Genomic DNA, 26,910 nt, shown 5'->3' with positions numbered 1-26,910 from the left:
ACTGCTGGTGGACACGACCACAGGGGGCCATTTCTCGTATTTGCTTAGGGATGCGGCGCGCTGGCCCAGCCCTCTACACATTTACAGCCCTGCTTTGTTAATGGGTTGAGAAGGGGGGGACACCTGACCTCTGAGCCCGCGCAGGCTGAGCCCATGTCACTCAATGCACAGGGGGATGATGGTGTGTGAAGAGGGCCCGGCTCAGCTATTCACACTCACTGGACCTATCCTCCCTGCTGAGGGGGAGGGGAGAGGGCCCCAGCTCAGCTCCTTGCATCTCCCAGCCCTACATACAAGAGGGTGCCTACAGCGGGCACTGGCGCGTTCACATCAAACAGAAAATAAATAGACAATATGGGATCCGGCGCGTAAGCGCTGGGAGAAGAGATGGATTCTGGGCCTGCTGAGTGGCTTCTCAATAGAAATGGGGCCAGGTTCCACTCATGATAACTTGTTACTTGTACCTTTATGGCTGTAAGTGAAAATTATACCTAAGCAACCCACATCTTGACGAACAATCTCACCGTGTGTGTATCTAAAGCTCTCCGATACCTTCGGGGCAAGCTAGCGCTATTTAAAACATTTAAAATAACGGGGGCAGGGCGTCCTGCCGATAAGTACATACCAGGCAATTTTGAAACCCACCACCCCCTCCCCAAACAACTTTGCTGAGGCTGGTGCCCATGTCCTGGGGTGTTTTCACACCCCTTAATAGACATCGGCATTTCAAAGCCTCGGAAAACTAGCTGGAAAACCACTATTTACAGTGGTTTAAAACTCGTTTTCCCTTCCGCCGCGAAATCGGCTCCTCGCCAGGAGACCCTATGGATATCCTGTGCACCCTATGGGTTGGCTGGAATGCCTAAAACCAGGGCTTTAAGTGGGCTGGGTCCTGCCGGAGCTTGTTCTAACAAGCATTTACAATGCAACGGTTTCGCCTTTGGAAAAGTTAGAGCTATTGGCAATGTAAATGACAATGCCATTTATTTATCTGTTTTCAAAACCAACACATAAATACAAATTTTGTAATTTACAATGCCAATAGCTCAAACTTTTCCAAAGGCGAAACCGTTGCATTGTAAATGCTTGTTTTGTTGTTGTTGTAAACTTTACTGATGAGCGCAGCGCCCGCTTAACGGACACCGCGCTCTGCAATACAATATTTCTCGCTTTTGATAACGTTTGACCTATTGGGTATTGTAAATGACAATGCCTTTTAATATTAAAAAAGGCATTACCATTTACAATGCCAATAGCTCAAAACCTCACAATTGCGACACCTATTGCATTGTAAATGCTTGTTCTCAAATGTTCTCCTGACAAGAATCAGCTCAACCTCGCCCCCTTGAACCTGCCTAGATGTTATAGGACTTGCTCACTCACTGGATGTCAGGGCAAGTATTACGTGCCATCACTTTGAAAGATCATCAGCCATCACTGATTGGAAGAGTAATCAAAATGTGCACCCTTAGCCGAAACCATCCAAATTCACCTAATGCTAGGTGAAGCAAAGCTAAAGGTTTGTTCAGGGATTCTCGCCCTAAGCCACTCTGTGGCTGCCATAGGGGGATGAATACCAATTAGAAATGCCCTAGTTTTGTCACCACTCAAACCCTGTGCAGATTGGCTCTCAATATAAAAATGTTCCCGGGCATGATCAACTCTTGGACATTGCATGTACCCAACTGGCACTGTTGTAATTCGTGGGATGCTGGAAGATTCCCTTGTCGCCGATTTCTCTGATTCGCAGATTTATTTTCTTTTGTTAATGAACCCTTTGCTGACTTCGTGTTGGTTTGTGATCAGACTTTCTGTAAGAGACTTTGGGCCATTGGCTGAGAAGTGCCTACACTTCGTTTGAAGTGAAAGCCACCAGTTATTTTACAAGACATGGGCAAGACTAATTTTCTTCGTATAATTTCAGTTAAATCATTACTTGAAAAACTGTTTCTATTCCCATAACAGAAACGCAAATCCTCGCTTAATCGAGCCTGGAATTTCTGAAGTATGTTTCAAGAGTTAATCACTTTTGGTTTAATTTGTATATTTGTATTTTTCTCGTCCTATCCTTTAGATGTATTTCAAGAGAAAGGCGTCTTTGCAGTTCATCTTGAATAGAAGAGTGCAGTTTCGTATCAAGTGGTACAACAATACGCACAACACCACACACACCTACACCCACACACACACCCCAGCCCTTACTCTGCATAGTTTCATGTTCCTTCATTCTTTACTCAATGTCATCTGCTGATGAGGGTGCTGTGTGCTCAGTTTGGTCTCCTTGTCTGATTTACATGCGGGATTGCCATAGGCATGAGCGTGTCTAAAGAAAAAACATTTATTCAGCCCTGTGGTTGTGCATGTTTGTTGACTCAAATCAAAACGGTTGTGAAATGTGATGATGCTGGCTGTACATCAGTATTTCGCAATGAGGAGGCGGTTGCCAGCTGCACTTTATCAGTGTATCGGGTCTGTAAACTGAGAAAAGGCTGGAGGAGGTTATTAGCTTTTTCTCCAGATTAGACCCATTTGTTTAATGTTGAGTTTAGCATTCCATTCTTGGTTTTGGGATGCAAGTTCCATCCTTCCAAGCCAGTCCCTTAAAATATCAATATGTGGTGAAAGTGCCATCTTGTAGTGCTTCTCAACACAAGCAAGCAACTTGAGTCATTCATGTCTAACGCAATAGAGACCATGCCCACCTTTCAAGATATCTGCTAGTTTTTTTGTGTTTATGCTGAATATATGTATAATAAATGTGCATCCCATCCATATACTGAAACCCACTAGTCATGATAAAATAACTATTATAACAGATAACGTATAGGTCTGTCACAGTACTAAAGAACAAAAGAGGGCCTCTGACTAATTGAATGTGGAGAGGCAGGTGCAGAGGAAAATAAATTCAGAACAAACAACAACAACCGCCAACTCTGTGTGCATTGGTCTACATACATCTACTGAATTGATATCATTTGGAACATGTATATTGAGCCAACCATTAAAATAACCCAACCTCTTTATACGTTTTGTTACAATACTTTTTATTCAATGTATTTTCCTATATAACGCATTAGTACACTGTGATACTGTACTTCACATAGGGCACAATTATTTTCGGAGTATAGTATAAGATGGCGAAACAAATACAGGTATGTGACCGAGAAAGGATCTCATATCTCAAGGTTGATCCAGTCCTTCTCTACAAACATCAATAGAATTTAAACAAACCCACAATTGTATCTCGATCATATCTAAGTTGAAACCAAATACTGTCAAAGCTAGTTAAAAGGATCAGGTAGGGAACAGCAAGTAAGATTCATATCCATCATATAATCTAATAATTACTGAATAGGAACATTGATACAAAATAATACTGTTTCTGTTGTGGTGCATACAGTTATGCATTGTTCGTTCATTACATTTTATGTGCTCTATTTCAACATTTTCAATATTTACAAACTTCCCTTAACCATAGGAATCATAGAATCTCTAAATAGGTTTTTTTGCGCTGACCCTTGCATTCTCTCGGTTTATTGAGATCTTCCGGATCACCATTTTGTTTACGCTGAAGCTCGTTTCGGTGTAAAACCCAAGGGCTTTCAACCACCTTCAGGGCACAGAAAAATGAGTTGCCTAAAAAGGAGCAAGGGGAGGAACCTTGGGAACAGAAGGCACCTGTATGGGAAATGAAAATGCATATTGCACTAATAATAAACAAAATCATGCACTCGTATTTAAAAGAACTAGTGTTCTCGCAACCAGAAGAACCTCAAAGACAGTGAGCACCAGCCCAACACCAAAAATATTTGTGACTTGCTCGTGTCATAGGTATATATTAGTAGAAATAACACACTACTATAAATATGTGCAATCTGAAGCCAAAAGTAAAAAGAAAAGAAAGTGGGGTGGGAAAGATAAATAGCCAAAATAATAAAAGATAGTGCTGAGAATTATGTTACAAATTAATACATCAGATGTGAAGGACTCAGTGTAAATTGGAGGGCCAACACTTTGTGAGCATGAAACCCAAACAACGTAAAAATTAAAATAACATTTTCTGATGTTGACCACCATTGTTCAGAAGTCCGCAACAATCCCCTAAAACTCCAAATGACAGGTCACTCGTAATCCAACCAACCACCCATTGTGTATTCCTAATACACAGGCCAGAGAAATGAACACAGAGCTAACTGACTCCCCATGCCAGAGGGCTAGTTGCTCAGATGAATAAACATCTCCTCATCTGTGTTGAGATGTTTGAGGAATTTTGCGTCTGTTGTATGCGTTTTATGTTCATACAGGGTTGGGCCCTCCGATTTGTACTGCCTGGTTACACGTAACATTGCTGAACAAGGTTGCCCAAGGGGCTGGACTCTTCTTCTATTGAGTCCTAGGAACAGAAGAAAAACAAAAGAGCTGAGATATCTTCTTTATCCTTTTCATTTATTCTGTTCTATCTTATGCTTAGCCATTTAACCCGATTTGGCTCTTTTTGGGTGAAAATTATGTGCCTAGGAATGATCCTCCATATATTTTCTTTGATGTATTTGTTTGTTATGATAATGATTTGTGCAGAATATTGGATTAACGATGATCTTGTCCATAGGCACATACTGTACATGCCAGAAAGAAATTGATGTAATGTTTTAGGTTATTTGTAAATATTTAAGGTTGCATGGTGTGTAGGCCCACTGGGGCGTAATTTTATAGATAAGCGTACAAATGCTAAGCTTACCAAAGGCCATGCTACCTCCATACTGCACGGTAATACTGCAGATGTTTGCATTACTTTGCGCTATAGACTGTAAAACAATCAAGGGTGGACTCTGCCCACTGGGACAGGATAACTAGACCAGGTCAGAGGTGATAGTAGCATTGATCACTCCCATTATTATCTACGTCCATGAGTGTTGGTACAGTAAGCCCACTTGGGTGTGACAGCATTACTCATAAGATCCCTATTTAGTCATATATGAGTGCAGCTGCTATTGAACATTCCATATGCTGCTCATCTGGAAATGGCAAACGCATGAGCATAATGTGTGGCATGAACCAGGGATTCCCAAGGCACGTATTAATATGTGCTCTTAGATTTCGATGTGTATATCAACTTAGTTGAACAATACTGTTTGTGGCCACCCAATGCTAAGTTATCATCGAGCGTAAGAGTAAGAACTGTGCTAGTGCTTTGATAAGAACCTGTCTACTAATGCCTTTTTGTGATCAGGTTCGGTATGTCATGTGACTATTTCACACTACTTTGAAGTAGGTTATGTTTATGAAGCACGTACCTAGCTCTTACTGTCTACATTAATGTTTGTGATTACCGATGCTGTGGTATGTAATCTGTTTAAAGATGGCCGACATTTATCTGTTCATTTGGAGATGGTCTCAAGCCTTTTTCTATTTTCACATTCACATTGTTTTGTTAAAATGGTGCTAGAAATATGGCTAGCTCACTTTTGACTAAGTTATATTCACGCCTAAATGCGTTGGGTTTTCATTTGCATGGTTCAATAGTAACTATTACTTTGACAACTTTGTGGATTATTGGCTTCAGAGTGCGCGTCTCGCCGCTAATTGGAAGGAGTGAGTTTGGATTTCTGTGTGCTTCCCATCCGTACATGCACCGATCCCACCAGGGTTCTAGCTGAGAGAAGATATATATATATGGCTCTTGTGAGTACTACGGTGGAAGCTTGTACTGTGGACACAGTTAGCAAGTTACACCATATGTGGGTATTTCAGATTTCATTCAAATCCAGTGGAGGAGGAGGGTGAGTTAAGGTGGGTACACAACATTTTTGGTTTACCAATAACTTATGCAGCGTTTGATCAAGCTACTCGAAACTTTGCAGAGACTGGGAATTTTTTGCCTACTCTTGTTTTTCTCAATTTTCATGCAAGTCCCTCTGGGGCAGATTTCAAGAGGGAGGTCAAGAAGTGTTAATATGATAATTTGGCACTGTTTGATCAATCAGCGCAACATTTGTTTTATAAGGTTTAACTTTCTGTTGGTTATTATAGATTATGAGCAGCTCCAGGGGGAGGGGGTGTAAATGGAGGGTGATACACGTTGACTTCACTAATAACTTTGGCAATGTTTAATGAATCTGCATGAAGTTTGACAGCTAGCTAAGTATGCCCAGTGTAAGGCCAGACAGACCCTGCCACGGACCTCTGCTGCACAAACACAAATTGTGTTGGGCAGAGGGTCTGGCCAAAGACTACGCGCAATGCAAAAAGGGCAAAAGGTAGACACATGTGGTACAGCATGAAAAATCCTTGAAATTCTGTAAAAAGGCAGTTAAAGGTCCGCGAAGACTTAGCGAACACAAAACTAAAAAAAAGCCTTGAAATTCGCCACTGTGCAACACAGAATGTTAAACACAATATCCCATTCCCCTCTCATGCTCAGTACACCCCTTAGCTGATGCATGTTAAAAAAGAAAAAAAGGCTGCGTATAAGTTCAAACATACATGATGGGAGACCTGTCTTATGGTGAGCATTGTGAGTTGCACATCATAACTGGCAAGTTTTAAGGCTTTTTTTGAGTTGTATTGGGTAAACTGACGTGTAACCGTAGTTTTTCATTTAATCTATATTTATTATGTTTGGTTTTAGGAGCACATCTACACATAAGAGTAGAAAATGGTGTTGTTTTACCCAGACTTTTGGCACCAAACCCATCTACCAAAATAAACTACATGTTCTTAAGCCCAATGTGATTTAGCATCGTAGCTCGTTCTCATTCAAGAAATTAATGTATAGTTACACAGAGTAAATAGACACCACTTACAATCACTGATAGAATTGACTGTTGGTATATTCCTTTACTATGCACTAGTGCTTCTCTTTAGTGAAACTATGTTACAGCAGTGTGTGGTGATAGGTTCGACAGTCAGTAAGGAATGCCAATTCCACCTCTTATGTCCATAGCCCTAAAGGATGATATTCTGATTAAAACTGCCAGAGTGTCTCCTTCACAGAAGAAATTCTGTCTTTACAGAATGCAACCTGAGCTCACCCTGCCGCTACAGTGCTTTAAAGCAGAACTCGAGACACCCAGTCATTTGGTGTCCTATTCAACAGCACCTGAAGGACAAGGTCCATGCAGCTCCGTCTTGTCACTTAGCAGTATCGCCGCTTGCAGAAAGGTATTTCTCTGCATAATGGAGGCACATAAAGCACACTGCCCTTTGTACGTCTGAATCATAAGTTCGCAATCCATTTTCTCAGGGACGTCTGCATTGTAAGGTGGACACTGAAGTAGTTGGCACAAAAAAGCAAAGGACAATATAAAAAAATGTTCTCCATGAACACTCAAGCACACTCTTAGCAAATACATATTTTTCCATCAGTTCAGCATCTGTTGCAAAATGAAGGATTTCAGATATTGTGTATTCATTGTTTGCCTGGGTCTAGAATCATATATTTTTTCCAGGGTCTTTGATATGCTTTTGTGGCTGGCAGTGATTTTTACTGCCCTTGAGCCACCTTCTGATCTTTTTGGCGCTGCTGTTTATGCAACTAGTCCTAAGATTTTTTTAAAATGTAAAGTAAGGTATTATTACCATACCTAACTATAACGTCACATTAACCTGCCACAAACCCTCGGAGCGCACAGTCCTTTACATTTTTTTTTTTTGTAGGGGTGTTAAAGGGTAGTTACGGTATTAATAGTACGTAGATCCTGTAGTGTCCTCTATTTGGAAGTTGCACATCGCCTCTTGTGCATGCTCGTTTTCAGAGGACTCCTGCGTTGATGACTTCTCTACCCAAAAGATTAGGCCCAGCATAAAACATGCTCAACTTAATCTGTCTTGGTTTTGCAATCTGAAGAGCACCCTGCTCTCAGCGATGATCCAGATCTCCGACACCGAAGGAGGGAGGCGCATTGATGGGCTGCAAGTACAGACCTCTTGTTGAACTCATTTAGCCTCTTAAAACCAACAACTGCAGAAGTCTGTCAGGAGTATGTTTTAGGGGTAACTATCAAGACCAGGGTGTGTGCAATATTTGGTTTCCTGGGGATAAAATCAGTCCAATGAATATCCTGGAGTTGAGGGCAATCTTGGTGTTCAGTGTCTTTATATTTGATGGTAAACAGCAGAATTATGAAGTCGAAAGCTAAAACCACAGTAATGATTTAATCGCCACAATTTTACTGGCTTGTTATGGAGCTGTGGAAGTGGTCACTGGACCCAAAATTGGAAGGTCCGCCTCCTAACTGCTAGCTGCTGAGATTGTGTTAGCCAATATGCATAGTAACCCACCTTCGGTGGCAACTCGAAACCTAAATTCGGCATCTGATATTCCACCTAAGGGTGGGTGGCCTATTATTGCCAAAGACCAGACAGAGGTCTCAAAGCATTTGTTCCAAATATATATGTGCATTCTTACTACACAGGGCTGGTCGGGGCAGCAACTTCGCATTGGCTCAAGATCGAGGCAGAACTTTAGATGTAGCTGTGGTTGTTTGAAAGATATGAGCATGAGTCCCTACGAAGGTGCAAAGATCAGAATCATAGCAGACAGATCAGTAGGCAGCCATTTTAAGTTGAGACTCTTCTTCCCTGCACCTCTCAGGTACAGGGAAGAAGAGAGGCACCCTGTTGAGCAACAAAACCCTACACGTGATACGAGTGGCAAAAATCTACTCTGCACGTGGGGGGTGAGAATGCCCTTATTTCTGTGGTTGTGGACGAAACCCTCCTTCAGCAGATTTAGAGCTGCGTAACATTTCATGTCATGACACTAGCACCCAACAGCACTACTTTCAGGGTCAAAGCTTTAGCATTGGGCACTACTTCCTATTCTCAGGGCTGGAAAGGAAGTGAGGGGAGGAGAAGCACATTTTAGTGATGTACATCCTAAGGACAGCATGGATGCATGCTGTGCAGATGCAACATCTAGAGGTAAGGCTTTATTCCAAAAGCCTCACAGATCCCAATCCTATCTCAATTTCCTGTGCAACAGAATCGAGATTCCAAGTGGTGTGGTAACTGTGGTGTCTGCCCACAGTTTTCATCCGGTAAAACCTGTCCTATATATGGTATTTGAGGCTTGTTCCCTTTTCCAAGGTACAAAACTTGGATTATAGTCGTAATAGCACACCAAGTAATTTCTACACTCAGTGGTATCTCCATTTACCTCCTGCACAGTTACCACCCGCGACTGAGCAGAAAACTCATAATGATGTCTACACAGTTTGGTGGCACAATTAGTGATAAAAACGGGGATTCAAATGGATTTTTGTGAATGGACTGTAATTTACAATTGAGCTCTTACCTGTCCATCTGTCCTCAGTGAGATGTGTTTGTAGATTCAAGAATAAATGTAAGGGTCCTCTATGGGCGGTGAGACTGTAGTTCACAGTCTGTTCGAGAGGATCGCGATGCAGCGGGCCCTGCGCTTTCTTTATTTTTCCAGAGCGACTGCCACTGGATGTTCCCTGAAGGCCTCCCTTCGTGTTTTGTTGTGTGATTCTGCCGGGATAATGAGGCAGAGACTTACCTTCTCAGAAGATTACAGCATGCCATACTCTTGCCAGATGACATGATGCTGTAGTATTTTTAGAACAAAGTGCCTCATAAGTAACCCTGATGCCTGCTTCTTTTACTTTCCAAAAACATCACGCCACAAAATGAGCATGTGTATGGCACTTTGTAAGACCGGGTTGTACCTTTTTTTTTTTTAATGTCCACTGTCAACAAGAACACAAATGTTGATTGTGTATTTCTTTATATTAACAATTCAGTACTCTGTTAAGATCACAGCTGTCAAGTTTTCAGATTGCTCATGTGTGACATTTTCATGGGTTTAGTGTACTTATGAGTGACATTCTACTGCCACATGTGTGACACGTTGAGTGCCACTTTCTCACGAGTAAAACCAAGTATTGAAGCCACTGAAAAGTGGCTGATATAAATTATGACCCCCTTTTGAGAAATGCAATACTTTAAACAGGTCTTGACACTGCTGCAAAACCAATGAAATGAAAGGACGCAGGGAAGAGTAAAAAGTGCCAGTTAAGAGACCTGAGGTTAAAGCACAATCCAAAAACATGTTCCTTTCTGGTTGGCCAAGTTTAAAGAATAGTAATATTAATAGACCATTTCTAATCATTTAGTTACCAGTCCCCCTCAAACAATGCAAAAGACTCACCGACTCTTTTACAGTCGGTACATTTGTTTTATGGAAAATAAAATGCTGTAGTGGGGTGAGCAAAAGAAATCGCCCACCTAGTGATGGACTGACCTGTGCTAACTTAAGAGATTGGTCCAACTTGAGACAGCCTCTACGTGCTGCTATCTTTGGTTTAGCTCTTCTTTGGAAGCCAGGTGGTGACCTTAGTATTGTGTTATTGTGCCAGCGACTCGGAACTGGCCTCGGACCGTTTCAGGATGCACTGCAGCAACAGCACTCACTGCTCTCAACTTTTTTTTTTCTCCTGCTTCAGCTCTCTAGTAGCATTCACTGCAAGTTTTCAGAGGCAAGTCTCCTAGTGCCTTTTAACTTCACAGCAGCCGAGACCCTGGGGTCGGATGCAACCAGAAATGTGAGCAGATGACGAGTTCATTCTTTCCTCACTCCTGGCTGATCCTGGGGCTTGTGTGTTTAAACAGAGAGAGACCCCTTGTCAGCAACCAAGGGAGTAGAGTACTATCAGTACAAAAAACAAATTATCCCTTGATTCACTCAATCAACAAGAACCCCCCCATCAATAGTGGTATTCTTAATTCATATAAAACACATAGATAAACAAAAAAAAAGATCTCACTCAAAGTCCCTGAAACACTCAAACAATGATACTACTATAACATGCAGTGCACCCAAGGGAATTTATTTCTTTAGTACATGTAAATATTATTAAAACACACATATTATAAAAACACCTATAACAAAACACAATGCATCATTTCAGCATAATTAAAAACAATACAATTCATCAGATCAGGACATAACATAACATCTTATGACCCTTTTACCACAGAGAACCCTAAAAAATAAGGAGGACAAACAATGATAGACAGTATGCTTTGTCTTTTAGCTCAACAATTCCCTGGGAATAATTTTAGCAAGATTTGCCTGGATACATGTACTCTGTTTTGTATCTACAGGTCCAACTTGTCCTCGGGATAATGTATAGAAACGCGTTGACGCGTTTCGATGGGTATCTGGTTATTCCATCTTTATCAAGACAGTCATTATGTTTGATTGTTATACCCTGAATGAGAGGGAGTTGATATTTGCACTTATTCTTGTACTTCTTGTGCAGACTCTACGAATAGTTTATTAACTGGACCCCCTTCGTAAACGGACTTGAATAATCCCAGTTTCCCAACTGCCATATATTCTTGAACGGTTCAATCCGGAACACAACATTTCTAGTTTTGTGTCCAAGGGGTCCGCATATGAAGTCCACGGTAGAGGGGCTTTTAGTACATACACCTTCTCACCTGCCGATGCGCTTACGTCGCGCTCTTATTAGCTCAGGGATTCCCCGTCCTGCTTCGTCCTTTTGGAAAAAGAGAAGATCATGGGGCTTGTCAGGACCTCAGCACTGCAGGTTGTGAGGAAAACAATATCTTGCCAGCACAACCCTCTCCATAGTAGAGTGCACTGCGAGGGATCGTGCATGACCAGGTGCCATAGAGACTGGTCTGTGGTGCTGAGTGATGGTGTGAGTGGCATGTAGAAGACAAAGCTGCTGCCTGCCTATATCTGCACCGGTCACTAGTGGGTAGGGCCTTTGATGGAAATACCAGACTCAAGTTCTAAAAAAGAAGTGGGGGGGACTCATCAAGTTGGGCAGAAGGAGTGTGACATCACCACACGTGACATCATAGTAAGTGACATCGCTGAATGTGACATCACAGGAAGTGACTACACTACACCTCATAGCATGTGGCATCACAGGAAGTGGCAGCACACCCATGACCTCACAGGAAGTGACATCAGATCTTAAGACCTCACATATGTTTATCATGCCTATCATGACTACATATGAGCGCATTACAATATCTAACATATTAGATTTTGTATTGGATTGTGCTAAAATATTGACACAACCCGACTCAAAATCTGGGCCTCAACTTAGACATTTTTTTATACCCTGCCACAAATAAATTAGCAGCAAGGAGAAACGTGGCAGTGAATCTGTTCTGCTTAATTGGACATTTTAGTTAATAATTGGCCCCCAGGTGTGCCGTGACCTGGGATCATTTGCATAGTGAAGGAGGGAGGTGCACAGGCCCCCCTCCTAAGGCTTATTAATGCCCCAGGGATCACCACCTCAGTGGGAGCCATACCGCTCGTGCCAAGCCACAGCATCCACTCAGTTTCCAGCAAGCGAGAGCATTGAATGCTCTTGCTTGCTGGAAGCGGAGCAGTATTGCTTATAGACACAGTGAGCTTCCTTTCCAGCAGCTCCCTAGGTTCTAAAAGCAATATCGGCTCCCTCAGGAGGCGGGAAGCCAGCCGGGACCACGGGGGTCTTGAGGCTCCCCGGGGTCCCCAACAGATGTGAGTGGAGGCCGGCCTCGGGGAATGGGGTTCCTGGGGGCCGAAATCGGCTGACCCTCCCCCACTACAGCCATAGACATTATTAGCAGCATAGCAACCTTCCTGCTGACACGCAAAGGCGCCGCTAACACTGAAGACAGGGCGGATGCAACACAATATCTGCTGTAGACTCACCAATTAAAACAATACACTTGGGCTCCACACGCAGTGCTTGACTTTAATTTCTCAGGCACTATATTGCTTTTTCCTGCAGTGCCAGCATTGTCCATTCCAAAGCATGAAAACGTGTCCGACACCTGCTCACTGGCACCATGTGGTGCTGGGGAATGAGGGATAAACATTGCTCCACCAGGTGCCTGAATACAACCCCATGGTAAAGAAAAAAATGCACCAGCAGCTCCCTCGATATCTATACTTCTCTCTGCGGTTCTGCCTTTGGGGGAGAAAAGCGTGAGGCGTTGGCAGCCCCGCCACACACAAATAAGAAAACAGACAGAGTCACATTAACGAGAGCGAAATTAAGCAATGCAGGTTAGTGGGGTGGAATAGAAGCACATGTGTGACTGAGATCAATATGTCCAGCAAGACAGCAATGAGGGCAGCAGCCGTGCACAGAAGCACAGTCCAAAAGAGTGACTTGGCATGGGGTGTGGGTAGCGTTGGGGAGCTAAGCATAGAAGAGAGATACCTGGAAGCATGCACTCTGATGGTATGCTTCATGAACAAGCCTTAGAAGTTGAATGTAACACTGTAACAAAACAAAAAGAGTACCAAAATAGAAGAGAAAGGGCAGGGCAGAGGGTATTACGTAACGGCCATAACTGCCAACCTTGGACCTCAAGAGCCGGGGTCGAGTCACATCGGCTCAACGATCCTGTGCAAGCATGCTTGAAATTGTGCTAAAACAAAAAGATAAAATCAGAGTCATCAGACAAATAAAAAATGTAAAAACGTGCAGACGACAAGCACGCTTCAAATGCATGCAGGCAGGAAGAGATTAGGAAAAAACTAAACAAAAAACATGGTGCAGAGGAAATCGAATAAAAGAAGTTCTAGCGGATGGAAAGTAGTACTTGAGCCTCAGGACACTGATAACAGAACCACACAAGGAACAACAGGAAACAGCATTCTACAACCAATAGAAATGGAGGAAAAGTAAGAGGCAAGCCACAAACCAATGAAACTTGAGGGCAGAATGTAGGTCCCTTTTAAGATTAATATTAACTGCAATAGATTTTACATGCATAGCATAAGCGATGTGCCGGCGAAACCTAAATATTATGGTGAATTTGAGTTTGGCTGAAGAGAAAGTCTTTGAATCCATCATATGTTGGCTTCATTATGTCAACACCCTCTAGAACAGGTTTGTCCCAGGTACAACTTACTTTGTTTTTGTGTTACTGTCGAAGAGAGTAAAGTTTCATTGTTTTTGGCTACTCTTTCAAAAATTGCGTATCTTTTTCAAAGTACTGAAATGCTCTTATTTGTCTGGCACCTATAATATATTCTGCATTGTCAATATGTTGTAATGTGGTTATATACCCAGTTTTCAGTTATGATCCATGCCACATGAAAATATGATGTAAACACTAAAATAAAGAAAGTTTAATACAGAATATTACTGAAGGATAATCAATAGGTACTTGCTGATTACAGTTGTGATCAAGTGTCACAACAAGGTTTCTTGCAGGTTCATGAGTGTCACAGGTATTGACACAAAAATGCTCTTCCTGTGTGAAGTGTGAGATAACCATAGCGTCAGTGTTACTATCCCTATTAGCTCCGCCTCCGGAACATGTTCAGAAAAGGGTGTGTGTGTTTAAAGGCAAACATATTTAGTTTGCATTGAATGCTCTTTTAGTTACTGTAGTTATTTAGTTCAGGATTTGGTACTTTGATTAAATTAACATAAATCTGACCATTGGTACATTATGGAGAAAAAACATGATGTAGACTAACAGGATTATGTATTAAAAAATGAATAGTTTTGCAAACACTTGTACCGCCCACATCATTCTGCGACCGCAAACTGCATCTTAAGATTAATTAAACATGGAACTGCAAATGAATAGTACCAGGGCTGCAGTGTTGGCTTCTTCAGAGGGAAATTTCATCTCGTGAAGGCAGAGAGCCATGGCGCCCAACTGGGTACTGAAAACATGCATTCTATTTCCATTTAGTTGATTCACTGTAGTATTTTTGAATCCTAGAAGGCCAATTCAGACATTATTGTTCATGCAATATCAATGCCATTTCACTTGCTCTAAGTTAAGCTTTTATGGAAAGGTGGATGATCTGCTCATGAGGGAATGAATCTTTTGACACCTATCGTTTTTAGGTCTGTGTGTTAGCCAAGACCTTTGAGTTAACTATCAGTCAGCCCCTGTCATCCATTGGTCATTGTCATTCACATTTTCCGCCCGCCTAGTGCAGCGTACCTCATGGGGCAGTGGGTCAGCCCACATCAACCATTGGCTAACTGCTGCAAGTGAGGACATTCTGCCCTTTTGCAAGGAGCACATCCACACCAAGTATTTCCCTTCAATGCCAACGATTACTATGGCAATATGTGACTTTTGAGATTAATTATTTATCCCTCTAGACAATTTTGTTTATATTGGAGGAGACCTGACAGCTCCCTTCTACAATAAAGTTTTTCAAAAGCCGTGCCAAAGCTAAACAAACATTGACACATACAAAAGGCATGCCAGTGGCCAATGCTATTCCTGTTGACTTTGTGAATGCTTGTTAATTATTGTAGCAAAAATAATTGCAAAAACTGTAAAAACGAAATTACAGTTAGAGACGTACACTGCTGTAATCATGCGCATTTGTGTTTCTTGAGTATTTTGTCTGACCCTGAGATTGCAGAAACTGTGTTTGAGTATTTACAATTACAGAAAAAATGATGACCGCTCAAACGTGATCGTTTGTCACTTTGATTTGTAATTTGAAAGTTTATACAGTTTTAACCTGGGTATATGAACGCTTGCACTTACCTTCCCATGGCAGGTCTGAAATACCATCTACTGTATTTCATCTCGTTTAGCTTATTTACATACCTTCTTCATCTAAGTTGAAGTAGTAACACATGTGCTTTCAACACTGTTGGCTAATTCCTAACTTGAGGAAAGACTTTGAATGTACCTTGTTAATTTTGATTGTTACATGCATGTGGCCTAACGGCTAGGGCGGGCAACCTCGGAGCTGGGGAACCAGGCTCGAGTCTCGGCATGAACACAACATGCTGTGACTAACAAAAAAAATGAATGTGTCCATCTGTAACGTAACTGATGCTCATGCAAAGCACTCTGATACCTTTGGGTCTAGTTTGCGCTATATAAAACTCCACAAAAAAAAATCATCTCTATGTGTAGTTAAGACGATGCAGGTGAGATCTGTATCAGTTCATTTCTGCGCGTTTTTAGAGGCTTACTAGTCCAACCTTTTTTTTTTTTTTTAGCATAATATATTGTTTTGAAAAGGAGATTTCAATTAAACCTATTTGTTTTCAAAAGTTTTCATTGAACTCAACCTAATTCCCCACTCTTTAAATTTTTTTTAATTTTACCTCAGCCAGCCCCTAACCAGAACCACAAATTTAACCCTGTCCTCAATCCAATACAAACCTATCCGAAATTTTGAGTTACCCTGATCCTAACCTATCCCTAGCTACAAACTCGTCCCAGTCTTGCTGTCATTTGAGCTGACTGTGGCCCAAACCCTAATTTCGATCCAAATCCCGACCGTAATGGTTACCCTAAACTTAGATTAACCCCATCTCTGATTTTGGTTTCATGCTTTGCATTCTAAAGTTGCCCTTAAAACTAACCTTTATCATTATCTTTGCATTTCTGTCATAAATTTGATGATTTGAACTTCACTGATTCTGTTTATCAGAGAGGTTGTTTTTCCATTAGATGTTTTCATCTAAATGGCTTTCTTTGAAATGTGCTGCAATGAAACGACAGGTACCTGCAAATAATATAGGTGCTGAGCTGTAGTTCAGGTTTAACTTTAGGAACCCTCTTCGGTGCATCACTTTTCCATTAACAACACATTTCTGACGTATCTTAATTAACTCCATTGGGACCTTGAACATGTGGACGGAAACTCCTATATCACTAATCATTTCAGTACAGGTTACATGATGGAAGTGACTTTGAGACCGGGCATGAGGGATTGCCAGTTGATTATGTCATTTGTTTACTTACATCTTGTTAGTGCTGTAAGGCAAACTTTGTCTTTGAAATTGGTCACTGGCAATAAAATATCAGGAAGGACATACTAAAAAGTGAATGACTGTGGACCTGTTCTTATCTTGAATACCTTGATATCCAATGTGAGCATTAAAGGTGTACAGTATAATTGTAAACTGTAGACCTCTATATAAATGGGGAGTATCTATGTCAGCGGTCTCCAACCTTTTGTGCAACAAGAGCTTCTTATGTTAAGTGAAAATCATTGTGAGCTACTAATATTATTAGTGTTGTATTAGTGACCACATCATACAAGTTTAAATTCATGGTCACCGTATGCAAGGTTATTATCAGTGATCACTTCAGTGCATCATCCATGGTTGCCAGCAGTAATGTAATGCCTCTGACACAAAAGTAGTAATTTTAGTACTTGCAGCCTGATTCATCAAGCCGAAATCGGCTCGCAAAGGGCCAGATTCTGAGAATCTGGCCCTTTGCGAGCGCTATTTTTGCATTTGGGATTCATCATCCCAAATGCAAAAATCGGTAATAGCGATTTCGCTATTTTGCGAGGAATTACATTTAAGGAATCTCTATTTGAGATTCCTTAAATGCAATTCATCATCCATTTAAAAATTGCGAATTCGCAATTTCGGCCCGCTATTTACCGCGAGGTCAAACCTCGTGGTAAATAGCGAAAACTTAGAAAAATGCTTTTAAAAGCATTTTTCTAAGTTGTGTGTTGCACACACACATGTCCTTTGGACATGTGTGTGCGCAACACCTGTTTCAATTTGCATTTAAGGGGTGCTACAGGGTGTCCTTTGGACACCCCTGGCACCCTTTAAATCGCTATCTTATTTGCGATTAGCTAATTGCTAATCGCAAATAAGGAATACTCCCCATTCATTCCTATGGGCCTTTTGGCCCATAGGAATGAATGGGGAGTTATTCCTTATTTGCGATTAGCAATTTGCTAATCGCAAATAAGGAATGTGTAGGAATCGCAATTCTTTATGCAATTTCTACATGAATCCCGTTTTGCAAGTCCTTAATAGCGATTCTTTATGAATCGCTATTAGGGGCTCGCAAAACGGGAGAATGATGAATCAGGCTGTATGTCTCCCCATATGAATTATCATTCAAATATCAGCTATAAATATATTTTGGAAGCTCTGCAATTTTTCTCCAAGCCTCAGAGTTAAGAAAATACACAAATGTTTGTCTTGGATACACACTTTTGGCATGCATACACTAATTCAACAAGCAAAAGGTCCTAATTTAGTTGGTCTGAGCGGCACACAAGAAAGCTACTTATAGGTAGCTAAAGCGGTACTAGTAGCTTGTGGGCTACTCATTGGAGGAGCCTGGCCTCTGGAATCATAACTGTGTGTCCCCAATGCGAAATGTGAGTATGTTGGTGGAACGTAAAAAAAAGTGCTCTGCATGGTAAAGACGTGTACCTCTGCCTGGATTACTGTACTGTTATCTGGATCCCTAATGCTGACTTTGTCATAGGCGAACACGGCTCATGTGTATGCACCATGACATAGGGCTCTCTCACTGACTGCGGTCTTGTTGGACCAGATTGGGCAACCAAAGCGCTACCCTCAGAGTGGTGGAAAGCTACCTCCTTCACTAGGAGTTACGTTACACAATAGGGTTGCCCCAAATGTACTGGGACCTGGGTATTCAGTGTTGCAAAGAGAAAGGTCCCCCCCTCTTCTTTTTCGCCTCACTTTGGGCACAACCTTAATCTAAGAAAAGCATATATACATGGAGTGTATACAAGTGAGGATGTGAATAAACAACATCACTCACTCCAGTTGTGTTATGAGTTATATGTACATGATTATTTGCTGTGTTTCAAAACTTTGTTGGCTGGGACCTTTCTCTTTGCATTCACTAGGAGTAAGCAGCACATGCATGGTGGTGGCTACATACTGTGTAGTGATCAGTAGTAGTGAACAGGACCTTTTTACCCTATGTCACTGAGCCTACAGACTCGCGCACCTTTTAAAAAGTTTGCTGCTGTGCGATTAACTCACCCTTGGTCTACATCAAGTAGATGTGGAGTACTGCGCAGCGCACAAGGAGTGACTGTGTTGGTTGTATGTGTGCCTGGGAAAGGTACAGTACAGGGATGGATCAGTATTGTGGGGTGCATTTGTGGTTAGTACATGTACTGGGTGTATGTGTTCCTGAGAGGAAAGCTTCAGTACAGAACAGTGTGCGCAGAAGGAGCGTGTGTGCTGAATGCATGTGTACATGTAAGGGTACAATGCATACAGATATTAGTGCTGGATTGTAAGTGTGCTGTAAGTGCACACTGAGTAACTGTGGCTGCAAGGATGCAACATATGGAGGACCCTGAGTTCTATTTTGGGAAGCCCAGGCCTGTCTGAAGACATAAGGAGGAGAGGAATACCCCCCCCCCCCACCCCCACCCCCAGTTAGATTTGAACATTGCTGCATTCCTGTGAGCTGGGAGGGGAGGAACAGACACTACAGGTAAGGGAGAGACTTCCTTTGCACTTCACAAGGTAGCTGTTTGATCCAGTGATAGATCATAAAGAATGGCCCTGGTCATATCTCAGGAAGGGAGATGGGGCTGATAAGGAAATCATAAAGAGTAGGGCTCGGAGCATGCAAATAACTCTTTGTTGCACATAAATCTGTGGTTGACATCCAGATGTGAACTCTGGTCACTCCCATGAATTGTGTTGGGGATCAAGCCACTTCAGAGTCATGCCTGCTGTGACAGACATCTTTAAGGAGGAAATAAAAAAGAAGTGTCCACTTCAAAAGAAGCAGAACACCAACATAACACTTCAAAGACTCCGACCCTAAATCACATTTAGTGTCTGGAAATGGACTATAAGAAGGGTGTTGAGTCTTAAAAAATGTGTCATCTGCCAAGCTGCCAGACTGTGTGTGAAGGGGAAGCTCTGCAAGACGTCTGCCTATGACCAGGACTAGGGGAATAGGACTTCTATTCTCCCTGCTGGGTGATGGGACATCACCCACTACACCAAGATCACCTGCCCTGGAGGACCATCGCCTGCCTGCTTGCCAAGAACGGTGTTCCCTTTGATGGAGAGGAGAGCATTTGAGGGCGCGAGGTCCAGTGGGGAGCCCAGCACGAGGATTTACTGAGTGAAGTGTGAGACTGTGCACTGATCGGGCCATTTCCTATGTGCAATATCTGTTCTGCATCCCACGTATTCCAAGAGAGGGCAGAATTGTTTTGAGCCATATTAGAAGCCCTGGGCAGAAATAACCAAGCCGTACTACTGCAGTTTGGACCATGTGCGCAAAACTTGTTACTGCTGAAATCGGCGACCCCGTAAGACAGGAAAAGCGGTCGTACTGAGAGCGATCTCTTAAAGAGAGTCTGCGCCTGGAACATGATTACCGGGCAGACACTGTATGCCGAATGGGGCTGCTGGCACCACTGTGGCCTAGGGTTCGGGTCGTCGCTTGGACTGAAGGAGAGCTGCTATGACCAGCTGGTCGGGTCCGTACGCTGTGATCTGCACCTCACGGATTCCCAAAGGTTCACCAAGATGCCACCGAGGACATCGCACCCTCTTTGGATCTCCATTCGGGAGCTGGAGGATCACACTTGCACCACCAAATTCCTCTGCTAGAGGTAACAGCAACTTACCTTTTGTGTTCGCTGAGCGGGAGCAACTCTGGTCACTGGGAAGCAACCTACAGCTCTGCTTGACAGGAAGAGCCTGTGCTGCTGGGTGCTGCAGTGTCCACCACTGATGACCCGACTTCACCATACAGGAACCGGACTTGGGAGTGCCGAGGAGATTGCATTCACTGCTCTGTTGAAACTGCCTTAATGCTGGAGCGGGTAAGACTGAAACCCCGGCCTTTGGGGCTGCGGGGGACTTGCAGCTAACTGTGCTGCTGCACCTTAGACACTTGTGACTAATTCCTAAAGATTCAAAGGGAGAATTCTTGAGTACAACCTAATAGTTTGTATTTCCTGGACGCACCCACCACTTAATGGGGAATAACCCCAAACATGTTACACAGAGGAGGGTGCCTAATGGATTTGCCTGATCACTACTAGTGTCCCACCTCAAGGATTGTGTTATTGCTTCTGAATGTCGTATACCTTTGCATACATAGAGTTAGAAATAAAATACAACTTTTTGTAGAAAAGCGAGTACTGGACTGGACGTTGACTTATTGTGCGTACTGTTTGCATTTTGAGCTATGAGTTGTGTTCACTAACCTGTATCTCCATCCCTGCCCCAAGGAGCCTTGACTGCTTTACCACATCTACCGCTGAGAGTCAAGTGCAGAAGATGTTCTTGGCCGAGTTGCTCAGGACCCACATTACGCTGGGCCCTGGAGCATTGGGGGTTGAAGGCCTCAACCACCACGGTTCTGCCCAATAGCCCCTGCATGCCCAGTGGCCCTCTGAAAGGGTTTCTGACCGTTGGCTGTCAGTAGGCTCTCTTAGACTGGTCCGGTTTCTTTATGGTGTTTACTAGGTATTTGTTGAATGAATCTTACTGAACATTCATAAGTTGATAATATAGGTTGTGATAACAGCACATGGTCTGGAACAGAGCTTCGCTATTTTCAGACTATTTTGGAAGTGCAGAACCACGGGTCAAGTGAATCCAGTTCACAAGGCGGAGCTTAGCCCGGTGTGCAAGAGCACTGGGTGCTCTGATCTGCATAGGGAATGTCAAGTGTTTGCAATGTAAAGTACATGATATCATTGTGCTCATATTGCTCACAGAAAACGAATTTGAGGGTCACATGCAGGAGCAGCAGAATGTAGTTTGGGGTCAAGATTATGGTTTAGTCATCTTGCGTTTTGGCACCAACTTCCCAGGTACGGTTTTGAAATTGTGAATACTATAGATAGGCTTTATCTTCGCTAAATCCAATGCTTATGCACTTTTATTGGAGTAATAATAAGCCAACATGTAAATTGGTTTGTCATAGTTGTAGCCCATTTTTCAATACGGCAGCCAATCTACTTTGCCCGGTTTCCGCTGGCGTTGGGTGTTCATGCTGCATCATGACATGCATGTCTGAATTCGAATGCTATGGTACAACTTTGTACACAACCTGGAATAGCCATGCTTCACAATGGCCAGTGCTTCATTTATTAACCCCTTCGATGCTTATGACGGAACGGTTCCGTCATCAGCGTCGGTTGAGCTGTGCTGATGACGGAACCGTTCCGTCATGACCACACCCGTTTTCGAATCTTCAGCACAGCGCGAAAATTCGCGCCGCGCTGAAGCGGTTAAATAAAAGGCGCTGCGGTCTCAAGTTCTTCCTATGAGCCCGCCACAACTAGAGTAGTGAATATGGATAGCTAGCCCTAATTTCAGCTTTTGGAGAAGAAAAATATGTTCTGGACCATAAAAATTAGTTCTGGTGCTCATCACATGCAACCACCGGCACAATTGAACACAAGGGGTGCTGAGCAAGTGGTAGCCATGGTAGAGTAGTCTAGGCTCCCTCTGGTGGGGATGTAGCTACAGGTCAGTGCACTCAACTCATAACTCAAAATCATAGTTAGAAGGTAATTTCATTTGACCAGAAGAACAAAACTGCCTCAATGGGAACATTATGCATTTTGATATTAAAGGTTATATTGTCAAAGCAATTGTAGTGCAAATTAAATTAAATCAGTATTTTGTGCATTTTCTTCTGCTACTGTGTTTCCCTCACCTTGATTGCAGAAGAATAGCAAGTTATAACAGTGGAGTACAGCAAAACCAATGCCTTTATATATAGCTAAAAGTATAATGTATTCCTGTTTTTAAACTTACAAAGTGCAGAACATGAACTCCACGGCCTCCTGGCAGGTGCCCTTAAAAAGGCAGGACAGGTGAGGGAGGACATTTGAATTGTTTATGTCTAAATATAAAGAATAGCGTATTTGCGGAAGTTATGGAGTAAGGAAACGTTTGGACTACAAGTTCATACTAAGACATGCACCTGTGTTTTGTAAAGGCTCAGCTTGTTTCTTCCACTGCACACTTGAATTCTATACATAAAATAGCATGTGGTTACTATTTTGTAGGTCCGGTTTCACAGCGTAACTGCCTAAATGATGTATTGTTACCAATTCTTTAAGATATACATAGCGGCTTTGGCTCTTCCACAAGTAGCATTAGTATCTCCCCTGATGTTATTGGCTATTTGAAGGATCATTACGCTTCCTAGGAAGTGCTTTGGTGTCCAAGAGGGACTATTTTACATCTAAAAGTACACCCAGTCATCAAGCTGTGTCTCGCATTAAGTTCTTTCTCGTACATGCATTCTCTACTGAAAGCAATCCATTTGTGCTACTTTCCCCCAGCAGTGTTAAAGCCAATTACGCTGGCTTTAATATAATAAACAATGCCTGTGCATGCAACGCATGCAAATGGCATTTGTGAATGACTGTGTTTACGTGCTGTGGTACATTAGCAACCAGACATTTGGCTTTGCCCTTCCTGGTTTTAGAATGTTATGCAGTTTTTCCTTGGAGAAACTACCATACAAGTAGAGAGTGTGTTAGCACTAAAGCAGACCTACAGTGGCGCCCAGTGTGTAACTGCCACACTTAACCAACAAGAGCAGGACCACCTTTTAGTTTATGCCCTGACTGAGTCCTAAAGACACGAAGAAACAAGGCACTGACCTTGGCGCACAAAGCACTCTTTGGTCTGGGAGCTAAATATCTCCAACGTAGGCTTGCTTTTTATTATCCGGCAAGAGCACTGCGCTCTAACTCTTTGTCTCTTGCGGTGGTGCCTCGAGTCAGGAAAGCCCGAATGGGGGGGCGCTCCTTTGGTCTGAGGGCACCCCAGCTCTGGAACACTCTGCCATTGGCCTTACGTTGCACCTCCAATCTGTTGTCTTTTAGGAGAGGCCTAAAGACTTGGCTTTTTACTCTCTAGCTGTGCTGTCCAGTTGTTTTCTGAATGTCTGTGTTTGTTATGTTTTTTATGAACTGCCACGATAAAGCGCCGGGACACTCCGTTGGAGTAGCCGTGCGCTATATAAAAATAAAGTTAACATAACATAACATCCTCATTTGGGCAGTGAAATGCATTGGCTGCTGTGTTTTGCAGGTGATTTACACTATAATGAGAATGCTTTGCACATCCCCGGACAAATAAGTGTGGTCTACGACAAGTAGTGAAGGATGGCTAACTAATCAAGTGAATGACTGCGTTGATTTTTGCTTGTCCCGCCCACCCCACCCCCCCCAAAAAAATGAAAGCATGTCTCACCTGGATTTGTTAAGAAGAATATTAGTAACTGCTCAGGACCATTGTAGATTTACCACAGCCATCTTGTATAGTTTTAACAAGGACTTTCAATATATTTCTAATACCATCTTTAAGGTGCACTGGAGCAAATCATTGTGAATTTCATTTGCTCTAGACCATCTTAAAATTCCCCTATAAATTTGCTGTAGTGTAAGTGTTTTTAGAGTACCCTATGAAATAGCTGGTGAAGGACCGAGATATTCATTGATATTTGCACATTTTTGTTATTCGGCTCTTGAAGACACTGACAACTTAGATCCATACTCATTAGCATTCACATCCTGACAAATGTAATTGCAACCCTTTAACCTTGGCACTAACAAGTGTAACAATGATACAAATAATACTTCAAGCTCGTCGTTTTGCTCAATGAAATTACTCAAGACTTTTTTTTCTCTTTTTTTTCTCTTTAGGTCCATCAACTGACAAGAATACCGAAAGCGAACCCTTTTGCCAAATTTGCTGTCATGCAAGTGAACAGTGATACAGTTTACAGCATATGACATTTGTTAACCCTGCATCCCTTTTCCTCATAAAGCAGAGACTGTTAAAGGACTTCACCTCCAACCCCCACCTCTAGCTTTCTCTCACCAGCCCTGAAAACCCTGCACCTTCACCCTAGCTGAAGATCATCTTCGGAGTCGAACACGTTTAGAAGTATGCAAGATCATCCGGAAGAGAGAACCCACCTGTTCTGGAGAAAATGTCCATTGCCATCCTGTTAAGAGCACTGTGTAGTCTAATTATGGTGTTAGTAACTGTGTATGTGGCGTGTGAAGAGCTTTGTGACTAGCGTGATGTTCCTACGATGTACTCTTCAGTGGATTACTTTTTTGTTCTAAAATTTTCTTCTTTCAGTCCTTGCTGGCGGAACCTTCCATGGGTGCCCGAAAACACAGGTATATGCCAAGGAGGAAAGGTTGTAGTACCCAACAGATTTCATTCTCTGTGGCGCCAGGCTCTCTGCAGGCAATGGACGCGGGATCCATGCTCTATTTATCTCCTTCTCACTACCACTCTCTTTTCTAGTAACTCCTGTCTCACATAGTAGCAGTTCAGGGTTGATCACCTTGTAGGAAAAGCGGGATTTGTATGCACTACATTGGGAGGTCCCTTTTGTTTACAAGTGAGGTACCCTAGCTTCATCTCCCAGATACCCGCTGCTTTGTGTTAGCCACCCTGAACAAATTGAGAGTTATTGAGTGGTAATGTGGTAGGTAGGCTAAAAGGAAACCAGGCATAATAATCTGCCTGTCTTTTTTTGGAATATTGTTTTTGTTTAATAGTTGTCAATACGGAAGGAGAATAGCGTAGTCTGACTCGCTTAACGCTGCCAACTACGTTGAACCTCTGCTGGTCTTTTAGCACACAATCCTCCACACCCCGGTTGTGTGCAGAATAAAAGAAGCGGTGAGTTTACAGTCTGAGCATCCACATGCTAGTTGGCCACGTGGGGCTGATAATTCATTGAAGGTGAATCATCTCCTGTGTATCACAGAGATTGGCTTCTTGCTCCTCCTTATTAACCAATGCGGACTCAGTTATGGGTTTTGGGTACCCGTTAGCTGAACATTAACTGTGGAAAAATAGAAAATGGTGCAATGCGCACAAAGGCCAGTGAAGAATTGGTTTATACCACTTTAGGGGCGTTATTATGGACATTTGGTGCTGTACATGTCCTGTCTTTATTATGCATTTTGTTTCATTCTTTTTGGGAGGTCAGAGGGAGGGGGAGGAGTGGGTGGGAAGTTGGGTGGTAGCACCATTGGTACAGTAGAACATGCTATGAAGTTACAATATTTGAAAATGACAGCGTATGTATTCTTCTCCAGAGTGATATATGAAGACGTGTTTTCTTTGCATAAATGCATTATGCATATAAATATATAAATATATTTTATTATGTACAGAAATAGATTACTACGGTGCATGGGTGTAAGGAAAACAAACTAGCATTTCAACCAAACGTGTCAGCGCATGAGCGTCTTGTCTCCTATGCAGCCACTGTGCACTACCCACAGATCTGCCTGCCGCCATGAATTCTAGTAGCCCCTTGGTCAAAGATGGCCGCTTTCAATGTTAAACTCCTGATGCGCTCTAGGTTCCATTTTAACAGTCCTTCAGTTCAGTTTGTCCGTCTCTCAGTGCTTTAGTAAGACCCCCTTCAATTTGAAACTATGGTAGATGCGTTGCATGCGCATTATTTTGTGTACTTTGCCCAACCAAGCGTATAACGTTTGGTCTTATTCGTTATGGTAATGATTCACCTGTGGGACCCATAAATACTTTTCCTCGAAACCTATTATTTAATTGATCAGTTTATTTTAACCTTTGCTAACAATGAAATGTATTTCTAGCATTTTTAAAATCCGGTAATTCTGAGGCTAACAAAATCACACCACATTCAAAAGATGTGCATTTAGCAACACTCTCCGGCTAAGAGAAATTTCTGCGGTCATGTGTTGCCCATAGCTGGTTACAAATCCTAGGCAATGCCCGTCACATGCATGTCAAAAGCAAGGTGGCCACCTCATGTTGATAGCTGTTCCACTGCACAGGCTAAAAAATAAATTCTGTGTCTGCAATTTGAAGTTTTATGAATTCAGTTTTTTCAGAAATGTCCATGACAGTAAGTTTCAAATAAAATTATGGATGGCTATGTGTTGGGGGTTAATGTTTTTTTACCCAAGCAAATTCACGCGGAGCTCTGACTGTTGGGGACCAAAATAAAGACTTCAGTGGCAATAAGATCTCCCTTTTCCCACCGTTATTGGCTTCTGTCACACTGTTTTATTTGTGTGCATCCCTCAAACCAGTTAAGCCTCAACCGCAGTTCTCGTAAACCTGTGCTGACAGAAGCGGTCACCGATAA

At 42.5% G+C, this 26,910-nt stretch overlaps 1 protein-coding gene across 1 annotated transcript in view; it reads left to right on the top strand.

Annotated features, from left to right (window-relative positions):
- The window catches only part of FOXO3 (forkhead box O3), a 304,845-nt gene extending 278,222 nt beyond the window's left edge, over window positions 1-26,623 (top strand). The window contains exon 3 of the mRNA XM_078648409.1: window positions 24,452-26,623. The gene's annotated coding sequence lies outside the window, so the exon portion shown is untranslated. The remainder of the gene's footprint in view (window positions 1-24,451) is intronic.
- The last annotated feature ends 287 nt before the right edge of the window (window positions 26,624-26,910 follow it).

The sequence above is a fragment of the Lissotriton helveticus genome, chromosome 6, assembly GCF_964261635.1.
Source record: "Lissotriton helveticus chromosome 6, aLisHel1.1, whole genome shotgun sequence".
NCBI lineage: Eukaryota > Metazoa > Chordata > Amphibia > Caudata > Salamandridae > Lissotriton > Lissotriton helveticus.
Note: the sequence above shows the minus strand (reverse complement) of the source record. Positions and strands in the feature narration are given on the sequence as shown.